This window comes from Fukomys damarensis, unplaced genomic scaffold (genome assembly GCF_012274545.1).
Source record: "Fukomys damarensis isolate Sample0158 unplaced genomic scaffold, DMR_v1.0_HiC HiC_scaffold_35, whole genome shotgun sequence".
NCBI classification, from domain to species: Eukaryota; Metazoa; Chordata; class Mammalia; order Rodentia; family Bathyergidae; genus Fukomys; species Fukomys damarensis.
Genome location: NW_022900947.1, coordinates 42066659 through 42072050, shown reverse-complemented (window position 1 = coordinate 42072050; position 5392 = coordinate 42066659).

The window sequence follows — 5392 nt, the reverse complement described above, 5'->3', positions numbered from 1 at the left end:
AGTTACCTCCTATTCCTTTGTTTTAATTTCTGACCTGTAGCTCTTCCTTAGCTATCCCACAACTCCTGGCCATTTGCTTTTATTTAGGGGCTCTGGGCTGTTTGGAAGTTGTGTATGTTGACTGTGAGGTTCTTCAGGGAGTGGTTTTCCAGGGACATTTTGTGAGTATCTTTATATCTAGTATAGGGCTACTCGTGTTCCCTAGAGAATTATTTTCCAATGTCTTGCTTGAAAGAAATAACCCTGGATCTTTTCATTTTGGAGCACATTAAGATAAAAGGTTGGGGTGGGGTGGGGTGTGTTCTCTATATTCAGTATGTAATGTTCTGTTAATTCCACTGGGCTCAGTACAATACTCAGTTGTAGCAAACTAACATCCTCCAGTCCAGAAACTCCATTTTCTAGGACTAAGTCTCCAGTGGTGGTGGAGGGATATTGGATTTGCTGCATTCAGTGGAGGAGAGTGATGTGAAGATTTAAACAAACATTACCCAACCCTCCAACTGTTCTACTTTGTCCTTACTTTCAGAGTTATCTGGAGCTGCAAATTCCAGAGACATCTGGGACTCAGTAGTGGAAGTGGTCTGCTTCTTAGCTTTTCCCTGCAGGCAGGCATAGGATTGATGTCTAACTCAAATGTCTGGCCAAAGGGCACAGAATTTCAGTCAACCAGAAGGAATGAGTTCTGGTGATCTATCACACAGCATGGGAACTACAGTTCATGTATTATGTGTTTCAAAATAGCCAGAAGAGATGATTTTGAATGTTCTCACCATAGACAGATGACAAATATTTGCAGTGACAGGTATGCTAATTAGCCTGATTTGATCATTCCACAATGTATTCATTTATAGAAACATCACATTATGCCCAAACAGAAAATTATTGTCAATCAAAAAATGAAACAAGGGCCGGGGATTTAGCTCAGTGGTTCCACTGCCTGCCTCGAAAGCAGAAGGTCCTAAGTTCTATCCCCGGTAACCCTCCCCACAAAAGAAACAAAAGCCATCTAAGTCAATTACTTCTCATTTACTGTTTTCCAGCTTATAACATTTTGTTGAAATGTTTTCTTTCCTATTCTTTTTACCTTATGTGTTTCACCATAATTTTTTACTATTGTTTTTGTGGAATTTGAAGGTAGTGAAATATTTATGTGTTCAATCTTTTTTCCTCAGAATGTTACACATTTTTTGTCTTAATGGTCTGTGAGTCTAGAATGTGAATAGTAAACAAAATCTCAATCTCAGTCATTCAAGGCTTTGTGGTACAAGGTACAGTTATTTCCTGATTACTGGGGCCTGTTTTATAGTAGATGTTCATTTGCTTAGTTTTATAACTTCTATAGTAGATGGGGGAAGAAAGTGTGGTGAAATTCCTAATAACTTGTTCCATAATTTATCTTTACCGTTAAAAAGGATGCAGAAAGACAAACATAAAGGGTCCTGACTAAAAGTGAGGATTTGCTGCTTTAAAGTATTTATGGTTTATTAGCCTCCAGTTAATCTCATATATTTCAATGTCTTAAAATAGCATTTTTAAACCAACAATAACCAGAGGAATATATCTTTTCAAAATGGTACCTTTATTCAAAAATACTTTCATGTCTATCTTTTGATTACATTAATTACATGAAGCATGTTCAGATAAATAAATTGAGACACCAAAGACACCCATTAAACTACCTTCCAAGCTCACATACAACTGAACGAATCTTTATAGGATTGGGAAAATCAGTTTTCTTTTTCATCTATGTCCATTTGGTAAAACAACTGTCCATTTTCTAGAGAAGAATTCAGTCTAGGAGGAGATTCTGGGCAAAATTGTTATTGTTTATAACAATTGTTTCCTGAGCATCTGCTGAGTGCCTAGTGTTCCTTCTCCTGTTACTGGTACAAAATACCTGACAGCCACAACTTAAAGAGGGGAAGTTTACTTTGGCTTATGACTTCAGAGGGTTCAGTCCATGGCTAGCTGGCTCCAAGGTAGAAACGCCGTGGTGGAAGGGTGTGACAGAGCAAAGCTAGTAGTTCCTAACAGCCAGAAAGGAGAGCAGGGGAACAGCACCAGAAAGCAAAGGGCCAGAAACCAGGTGTAGACCTCAAGATCACACCTCCATGACCTACCCAAACACTCTCACAAGTATGCTTTACTAAGAATCCCCTAGGCTGCTTGACAAGTAAACTTAATCATCACTCCTAGCTACGTGAAAGATGCTTTACACACATTTTCTCACTAGTGTTTATTATGATCTTTCTTTACAGGATGGAAACTGAGATGCAAAAAACATTAGGAAATGTGCTGAAAACCACCCAACTTGTAAATGCAAGAACTGAGTTTGGAATCCAAGTCTCTGAGTTGAAAGGTCAGGCTCTTTCCACTTGCAGCCTCCTTTTGGACACAGGTCAGCTGCTTAATTTAGCAGAAAAATAAAGGGAAATGGGTAATTACAATACTGTGTGCCAGGGCCTATGGAAGGTTAGAGTTAGGATTAGAGAACCTGTGGAAGGAGAATATGAGAAGCTGGTTGCAGGAAATCATCTAATCAGAGACCCAGTGGAATAGTAGGAGCTGGCTAGAGAAAGGATTGAAGAATGTTTCAGGCTAAGTGATCAAAGACACATTCTTGTCCCTAGGGGAAATCAGAGTAATTTAACAATGAGTGCATTGGGAGGGAGGGTTGGCAGGAGGTAAAGAAGTAGGGAGGGTAAAAGAGGTAAGACTGAAGTAAGTGGAGAGGATGGGAGGAGGCAGACTAAAAAGAACCTTTGAAATCTAATGAGGAAGTTAGGATTATGCTTAGGCTGGTGGGGGAACCATTTAAAGGTTTTTAGCAAGGGAATAATATATGTACAACTTTGCATTTCATGCAGATCATTCTTGTAGCTGCCAAGAGAATGGAGTTGAATGGTGCTGGGGTGGGGAAGGGGCCAAAAAGATTCTCACTAATTTGTCTTATATAAGTGGACAGCTGATGCTGTTCACCGACACAGGGAACAGCCTTAGAAAAAAGTCTGTCCAGTATCCGTGGGTGTGATCCAATTGATTAGAAATGATTTTGAAAAAGAAAAATTGGTATATGTTTAGAACTAAATAAATCTTACATTCATGATCATTATTCATATCAGATTCAGAACATCTTAAATCTTAAGAAATTTGGGCCTTTTTAATACCCATTTCTATATCATTCTTCAGTTTAAAATCTTATGATTTCAGAAAAAATTTAAATTGATTTATGCAAGCAATAACAGCTTTCAAAGATTTACTGTTTGAGTTTCTTTATGAAAAGGTAATAACTATTGAGATTTTAAAATGTGTATTTATGTTGTCAGATTTGTACTTTTTCTAGGTACCAATAATTACTAAAATTTTACAAAACTTAAGGAGTAGTGAAATTACAAAATAAATCTTTTAAAATGAGTGTGGCTGCAAGATAAAGAAAATGTTGCCTGGTGCAATATCTTTGCTCATTGATTCCTTTTAATATTTATGACCTTTAGAAGATGTTACTGTTATTTGTCCTGGGCACTGTATAGAATATACAATATTTAAAATGATGAAATTATAGAGCTGGAAAGAAGTTTAGATAATGGAAGTTTTGCTTTACATTTGAGGAAACTGGTCCTCAGATAGTTGCTTCTAAAATACTAAATTATAACTGTAATGTGATTGGACACATACTATTACGTGAAAAGAAGCTGATAAATTCAGTCACATTCTTTCAATATAATAAAAAACATAAAAATTTTAACTTTGTGGAAAGCACTTGTATCTTAAGTATGTCACTGGAGTCTTAACATTTTTTTTTTAGATGCAATGAAATTTCTCCGCAGTTGCTTTGGGAAAACAGTAACATAGATTAAACTCACATTAAAGGTGCCAATAATAAAATGTATAAAAGGTGCCAATAATATACATGTATGTATACATGTACATATTCATCTATATGTACATGTAGCCATATACATATATGGGTATTGGCTTGTGAAATTCAAAATGGAAACCAACTAAAAACACCACAGTGTTGCAAGAGAAATCGCTACCATTAAACATTTGTAAAGCTCAGAATGTTTGCAAAATAGCTATTATTTGTATAAGCACAAATTTCATACTTTCTAATAATCTAATTTCTTGTTGAAAGTTGGTAAAATATAAAGCCCTCTAAGACCTATGTATTTTGTATACACAACACTGTGCATTTTAAAGAGTTTATACTACTGTGACAAATGAAAATTTATATTTTAATTAATAAAAAACAGGTGAAAAGCTTATTAAATTAATCTTGCCTGATACAATATGTTATCTCAACAACTGTAAATTAAATATCTAACTCTTTAATTCATTACTGAAAATAAAACTGTGAACATTCTTCAAAAGTAGAATATTCAGATGTACCATTTACCGTCTACACTACTGCTTGTGTTTCTCTCCTAAGGTGTTTAACATAACAATATCTTCCAAAAGATAGCATAAGGCTTCCCAAACCTTTAAACTTGTTACTAATCTTTCCATGAAAACATAGGCAACCTCCTTCTACATTTATATCTTCTTCCAAATGTGCATATTGTCACATGACTTAAAAAATTCAGCTGATTCAAACACCAGTGGCTTTCGTAGATTTTGCTGCTTTTTAGATGAGTTGCCTTTAAAGCCAGTTACAGTATATTTCCATATCTTCCTGGCATAATTACATTCTGAGGCCTTTCTAATAAAGTAAAATGAGGGCCTTTAAAGATTAGCTCATCACGTGGCCGTTAAGTGATGACTTGTAAGTACTTATAAAAGACTGCAAGGTATTTAACTTCATTTCGCAGGAAACTTAAAGGCCAAGGAGGCTCTTTGGTTAATGTTAAGATGTCCCACCCTAGCATCAATCGAATAAAAGAACTTCCCGGGCACTTTGAGCCATTAGTGTGCACAGGGTGGTTCTGCTTATGGCTTTTTAAGGCCCTGGTCCCCTGTTTTCTCCATCCAGAGGCAGATGCAAGCCTCCTTCTTTCTCTGAGAAGCTGAGCGGGGTCCACACCCTGCCTCCCACCGCAGCCCCGGGCGTTTGAAGCACCAGACCCTGAGCTCGCAGGTCGAGCCTCGGAAACTTGAGATTAGAGGCAGGGAGATCAAGCAGCTCTTCTTCTCAGACTTGCAGCCGAGGCACCAGGGAGGTACCTCCCCCCATTGTCTTTCTCTCCCGCTACATTTATTTTAGTCGTGTATTATTTTACAGACAAACGCACGTGTTACGGTCTACCTCCACAACTGATCTTTATTAGTTTCATTAAAAAAAAAAAGTTCAAATTCCCCTCCTCCGCGCCCACACTGGTTGGTTTCAGCGGACTCTCCCCTCCCCTGATCCCACAGTGGGGACCAACTTTGGGGACCCAGAGGAGTCGGTGTT